The sequence below is a fragment of the Aquarana catesbeiana genome, linkage group LG10 (genome assembly GCF_042186555.1).
Source record: "Aquarana catesbeiana isolate 2022-GZ linkage group LG10, ASM4218655v1, whole genome shotgun sequence".
NCBI classification, from domain to species: Eukaryota; Metazoa; Chordata; class Amphibia; order Anura; family Ranidae; genus Aquarana; species Aquarana catesbeiana.
Window position 1 is genome coordinate 14,921,593 of NC_133333.1, and position 7,697 is coordinate 14,929,289.

A 7,697-nucleotide genomic window follows, 5' to 3' on the forward strand; every position below is an offset into this window, starting at 1 on the left:
GTGGTGTGAATAAAGTAAGTGGTAATTGCGCTGTGATAAGTGGGGAAGGAAGGAGGAGGGAGGGGAAGGGGCTAGCTCAAATGTATAGAGAGGTGAATGAAAAATGAAAAAATTATACAAAATATAAAGGTATAATGAGCATGAGGGCTAGTATCATACTAGCACATAAACAATATCATGTAAATACTGAAACAGAAGAAAAGAAAAATCTCAGTGCAAAAGGGCTAGTACCATACTAGCACATATGTGGTAACTCAGCAAATACTTATCAAAAGATAAAACTCAGTGCAAAAGGGCTAGTATCATACTAGCACATATGTAGTAACTCAGCAAATAATTAATGGTGACTCCAAGTAAATAACTAAATGGTGAACAGTCCCACCGCCTTGTAGTACAAAGTGCTCAAACAATGAGTCATCAGTTCCAAAAGGCAAAATGGAAAAATTATACAAAATATAAAAGTATGATGAAATGTAATAAAGTGCAGTCTAATGAGCACTAAATCCGAATAAACTGAAGAACCAAAATAGTCTAAAGCGTATAAAAAGCTATGAAATGAGTGACAAATACAGCGTGGGTACAAAAAAATTGAACAAAATAAAATATATAAATCAAACAAAGTCCATGTGCATGAGGGCTAGTATCATACTAGCACATAAAAATATTGTAAATACTGACACAAAAGAAAAGAAAAAATCTCAGTGCAAAGGGGCTAGTATCATACTAGCACATATGTGGTAACTCAGCAAATACTTATTAGTGACTCCAAGAAAAATAAATATATATAAATAAATGGTGAACAGTCCCACCACCTTGTAGTACAAAGTGCTCAATGAGTCATCAGTTCCAAAAAGGCAAGTCCACAAGCCACAGGAAAGGGAAACAAAGTCTTCAGTGGGGACACCTCTGTGCTCGCAAGCAGCTCACCTTACTGCTGCAAGACAACAGCTTGTAATCCAGTAACAAATCACCAGCAAGCAAGGGTCCCATCCAGTAGTTCAGGCGATTCGGGTGGTGGGTGTGCAGGATGGTATATAAAAAACATAAGCAGACAGTATATAGTATAACTCCATGGCGGCCAAAGTGGAAAAAAGGGACAGGACACAGAAGGGGGATGCACTCACTTTTGTAAAATGAGTGTGGGCGTCAATCCAACGAACGCCGAGTTCGTATACCTCAAAAAGGGTGTCTTCAAACCCCATTTCCTCAATGCTCGTCACAATGGGATGCATATATGTAGAGTATTGGAAGAGAGTACACATAGCGTGATCCCGTATATAAATCAGTTTATTAGCTTAAAAACAACATGGTACACTTACATTTAGCAGAAGGCTATAGTAAAAAACATCCACGAGCGCCGAGCTCATATCCTATCATCAGTCTGTGACAGTTCCTGTGCTCCAAACCTCACGCGTATCGTCATGTCACATGACTTCATCAGAGGAATCCTCCATCAGAATGGCCGCCACGGAGTTATACTATATACTGTCTGCTTATGTTTTTTATATACCATCCTGCACACCCACCACCCGAATGGCCTGAACTACTGGATGGGACCCTTGCTTGCTGGTGATTTGTTACTGGATTACAAGCTGTTGTCTTGCAGCAGTAAGGTGAGCTGCTTGTGAGCACAGAGGTGTCCCCACTGAAGACTTTGTTTCCCTTTCCTGTGGCTTGTGGACTTGCCTTTTTGGAACTGATGACTCATTGTTTGAGCACTTTGTACTACAAGGTGGTGGGACTGTTCACCATTTATTTATATATATTTATTTTTCTTGGAGTCACTAATAAGTATTTGCTGAGTTACCACATATGTGCTAGTATGATACTAGCCCCTTTGCACTGAGATTTTTTCTTTTCTTTTGTGTCAGTATTTACAATATTTTTATGTGCTAGTATGATACTAGCCCTCATGCACATGGACTTTGTTTGATTTATATATTTTATTTTGTTCAATTTTTTTGTACCCACGCTGTATATGTCACTCATTTCATAGCTTTTTATACGCTTTAGACTATTTTGGTTCTTCAGTTTATTTGGATTTAGTGCTCATTAGACTGCACTTTATTACATTTCATCACACTTTTATATTTTGTATAATTTTTCCATTTTGCCTTTTGGAACTGATGACTCATTGTTTGAGCACTTTGTACTACAAGGCGGTGGGACTGTTCACCATTTAGTTATTTACTTGGAGTCACCATTAATTATTTGCTGAGTTACTACATATGTGCTAGTATGATACTAGCCCTTTTGCACTGAGTTTTATCTTTTGATAAGTATTTGCTGAGTTACCACATATGTGCTAGTATGGTACTAGCCCTTTTGCACTGAGATTTTTCTTTTCTTCTGTTTCAGTATTTACATGATATTGTTTATGTGCTAGTATGATACTAGCCCTCATGCTCATTATACCTTTATATTTTGTATAATTTTTTTCATTTTTCATTCACCTCTCTATACATTTGAGCTAGCCCCTTCCCCTCCCTCCTCCTTCCTTCCCCACTTATCACAGCGCAATCACCATATCTTTTTTAAATACCTTTTTTTGCATTGATACATATCCCCTAGAGCAGTAATTGATACATATCCCCTAGAGCAGTAATTGATACATATCCCCTAGAGCAGTAATTGATACATATCCCCTAGAGCAGTAATTGATACATATCCCCTAGAGCAGTAATCGATACATATTCCCTAGAGCAGTAACCCTTTGTATGCCCAATTAATTACTTGCATATAACTTCAATATGGGCACTTTTGATTTTTCTAGTTTGGGTCCCATAGACTTTGATTGGGTTCATCTTTCGGCTCTGTACCTTTGCAATGTTTGAAAGTTCTGACGTGAACCGACCCGGGGGAGGGTGGGGGTGTTCGGCCCATCTCTAGTTGGCAATTAGATTATGATGTGCATGGATGGCTTAGCTGCAACAACACCATATTTTAAGACACACTGGGGTTGATTTACTAAAACTGGAGAGTGCAAAAACTGGTGCAGCTGTGCATCGTAGCCAATCAGCTTCTAACTTCAGCTTGTTCAGTTAACCACCTAAGCCCCGGACCATTTCGCTGGCCAAAGACCAGAGCACTTTTTGCGATTCGGCACTGCATCGATTTAACTGACAATTGCGCGGTCGTGCGAAATGGCTCCCAAACAAAATTGACGTCCCTTTTTTTCCACAAATAGAACTTTCTTTTGGTGGTATTTGATCACCTCTGCGGTTTTTATTTTTTGCGCTATAAACAAAAATAGAGCGACAATTTTGAAAAAAACGCATTATTTTTTACTTTTTGCTATAATAAATATCCCCAAAAAATATATAAAAACTATTTATTTTCCTCAGTTTAGGCCGATACGTATTCTTCTACATATTTTTGGTAAAAAAAATTGCAATAAGTGTTTATTGATTGGTTTGTGCAAAAGTTATAGCGTCTACAAAATAGGGGATAGTTTTAAGGCATTTTTATTAATATTTTTTTTTTACTAGTAATAGCGGCTATCTGCGATTTTTTTTGTGACTGCGACATTATGGCGGACACATCAGACAATTTTGACACATTTTTGGGACCATTGTCATTTTTACAGTGATCAGTGCTATAAAATTGCACTGGTTACTGTAAAAATGACACTGGCAGTGAAGGGGTTAACCACTAGGGGGCTAGCGAGGGGTTAAGTGTGTCCTAGGGAGTGATTCTAACTGTGGGGAGGGGGGAGGGGCTGTCTGTGACACATCACTGATCATAGCTCCCGATCACAGGAAGCTATAATCAGTGACAGTGTCACCAGGCAGAACGGGGAGATGCTTGTTTACATTAGCATCTTCCCGTTCTTCCTCTCTGTGAGACGATCGTGGGTATCCTCGCGGACATCGAGTCCGCGGGGCCCGCGATCCTACTCACAGAGCTCATGGCGTGAGCGCACGCCACCAGCGCGCACACGATGGCACGGTGGCAAATTCAAAGGGACGTACAGGTATGCCCATTTGCGCAGCTGTGCCATTCTGCTGACCTATAAGTACATGCGGCGATCGGCAAGCGGTTAAGCTTTGACAATACCTGGAAGCTGATTGGTTTCTATGCAGAGCTGCGCCAAATTTTGCACTCTCCAGTTTTAGTAAATCAACTCCACAGTTTGTTCTGTTTCAAATGCCGCTTGTATGCATTGACATACCTCCTTAGACCCAGTGGGGATGATTTACTAAAACTGGAGAGTGCAAAATCGGGTGCAGTTCTTTGGAGAAGCCAATCAGCTTCCAGGTTTTTTTTTTTTTTTGCAAAGCCTAACTGAACAAGCTGAAGTTAGAAGCTGATTGGCTACCATACACAGCTACACCAGATCTTGCACTCTCCAGTTTTAGCAAATCAACCCAAGTATGTCAAGACATTAAGGTTACCTGTTGACTTGGCTGACTGGCACCATCCACAGGCAGCTTAACTTTTCAGTAAAACATAGAAGTTGAATACAACGTCAGATAATTGCAGTACAGAGGATGTTTTCAGGTCTTTTGGAAGTATTAAGAAGACAGTGGGGTGGGTGGACTTACTAAAACTGGTGCACATAAAATCTGGTGCAGCTGTGCATAGCAACCGACCAGCTTCTAACTTCAGCTTGTTCAATTAAGCTTTGACACTAAAACCTGGAAGCTGATTGTTTTAAATTCCAATAGATTTTTATTGAAAACCTTAAAGTACAACACACAACGTAAAAAAAAAAAAAACTTTTTGTAATTGCCAAGAAGATGTTAGACAGCTGGAACGTAGAAGCTGATGGGTTTCTATGCACAGCTCCACCAGTTTTAGTAAATCTCCCCCAATGACTTTCCTAAACTCTGGGTGCAAAAATCTAACAATGACTAAGGGCTCTTTCACACGGACGATCCGTATGTCCGTTTTTCATCCTTCCGTTTTCGGATGAAAAACGGACATACATTCATCCCTATGGAGCGTCGGATGTCAGCGGTGACATGTCCGCTGACATCCGACCCCGCTCCGATCCGAAAAGTGTAACGGAGGGAAAACCTACTTTTCCATCCGTTTTCGGATCGGATCGGGTGACGACGGACACTACGGTCCGTCATCATCCGATCCCCCATAGGGGAGAGCGGCGCTCTGACAGGTGCATCGCTGCACATCGTGCAGCGATGCACCTGTCATCTTCCTGCTCAGCGGGGATCGGCGGAGCGATCCCCACTGAGCCAGTGGATGTTCACGGGGCGGATCATCACTGATCCGCCCCGTGTGAAAGAGGCATAAGGGAACATGGAGGAAACAGGTGTTGGATAAAATAATATGGGTTTAGACTCCTTGTCCATTTTTTTTGTTGTTTTTTTTTTTTGTTTTGTGGTCTGTGACCCCATTAGAGAGGTTTACTCCCTTGTTGTCCTGGTGACCATTGTCACTGGGATTGCAAGGGAGGGAAAATCAAACATTTCTAGTTGTTAGCATAACAGGAATAGAGGGGGTATCTTTCAGTGGGGACATTTGTTGACTGTCTATGGGGGAATTTACTGCATTTGCAGAAATCTCCACTTGTTGTGTTGACAAGACATTGAAATGGCACAAAAATGACAAAAAAAAAAAAGAAAACTTGGCAAAAGGTGTATTTAGTTACCTTGGCAAAGTAACAAAGCACTTCTTTTTATTCTATTATGGAAGGATGCATGGCGTTGGTGGGGACCCGCCCACCGCCATTGTGGTATTTAGCTGAGGCTGGCTGAGACCTCACTCCGTACAATCCTCTCCAATGGGCGGCTATACCAGGATGGTTTCCACTCATCCTTTTCACCACAGGTAGGATTGTGTTAGATATGTTCACTTTTGCAAATATATTTATCTTCACTCATTTGGGTTCTGGCATTTTGTCTGGGTGTTTTTTTGTTTTTAGTTGTTCCCACATTCACATGGTTTGACTTTATGTATATTTTTTATCACTAGTATCCTGTGGCAGATTATTTACTTATTTTTCAACTCTTCACTTGGCTCTCCTTGGAGTTGTGGGTCACTTCACCAAACTCTGTCAATCATTCTATGATATACACTTTTTAAAAATATTTTAATATACACAATACCGTATTTTCCGGCGTATAAGACGACTTTTTACACTTAAAAAAACTGGCCAAAAAGCAGGGGTCGTCTTATACGCCGGGTCAGCCCCTCGGATGTCTGCTGGATGTGCGGTAATACTGTATGTAGCTTCAGGTACATACAGTATTTACGGCTGAGCCAATCCCGGTGAGCGATGTATTCAAATGAATACAGAGCCTGCTCGGATTGGAGTAACAACCTCTGCCAATTGGCTTTGAGAGTCAGAGAGGAGCGGGCTGATGATGTTACAGCCTCTGCCAATCCAAGCAGGCTTTGTAATTTTCCTTCCCCTGTGTCATGTGACTCGTTAGTGTTACAAGGACTCAGGTTTGAATGGGGAGTAGGTGTGTTAAATTTGGTGTGTTCCCTCTCACTCTCTCATACTGGTCACTGGAAGTTCAACATGGCACCTCATGGCAAAGAACTCTCTGAGGATTTGAAAAAAAGAATTGTTGCTCTACATAAAGATGGCCTAGGCTATAAGAAGATTGCCAAGACCCTGAAACTCAGCTGCAGCACGGTGGCCAAGACCATACATCGGTTTAACAGGACAGGTTCCACTCAGAACAGGCCTCACCATGGTTGGCCAAAGTAGTTTAGTGCACGTGCTCAGCGTCATATCCAGAGGTTGTCTTTGGGAAATAGACGTATGAGTGCTGCCAGCATTGCTGCAGAAGTTGAAGGGGTGGGGGGTCAGCCTGTCAGTGCTCAGACCTTACACTGCACACTGCATCAAATTGGTCTGCAAGGCTGTCATCCTGGAAAGGAAGCCTCTTCTAAAGATGACGCACAAGAAAGCCTGCAAACAGTTTGCTGAAGACAAGCAGACTAAGGACATGGATTACTGGAACCATGTCCTGTGGTCTGATGGGACCAAGATAAACTTATTTGGTCCAGATGGTGTCTAGTGTGTGTGGCGGCAACCAGGTGAGGAGTACAAAGAAAAGTGTGTCTTGCCTACAGTCAAGCATGGTGGTGGGAGTGTCATGGTCTGGGGCTGCATGAGTGCTGCCGGCACTGGGGAGCTACAGTTCATTGAGGGAACCATGAATGCCAACATGTACTGTGACATACTGAAGCAGAGCATGATCACCTCCCTTTGGAAACTGGATAATGACCCCAAACACACCTCCAAGATGACCACTGCCTTGCTAAAGAAGCTGAGGGTAAAGGTGATGGACTGGCCAGGCATGTCTCCAGACCTAAACCCTATTGAACATCTGTGGGGCATCCTCAAACGGAAGGTGGAGGAGCGCAAGGTCTCCAATATCCACTAGCTCCATGATGTCGTCATGTTGGAGTGGAAGAGGACTCCAGTGGCAACCTATGAAGCTCTGGTGAACTCCATACCCAAGAGGCTAATGGCAGTGCTGGAAAATAATGGTGGCCGCACAAAATATTGACACTTTGTCCCAATTTGGACATTTTCACTTAGGGGTGTACTCACTTTTGTTGCCAGCGGTTTAGACATTAATGGCTATGTGTTGAGTTATTTTGAGGGGACAGCAAATTTACAGTTATACAAGCTGTACACTCACTACTTTACATTGTAGCAAAGTGTCATTTCTTCAGTGTTGTCACATGAAAAGATAGAAGAAAATATTTACAATAAT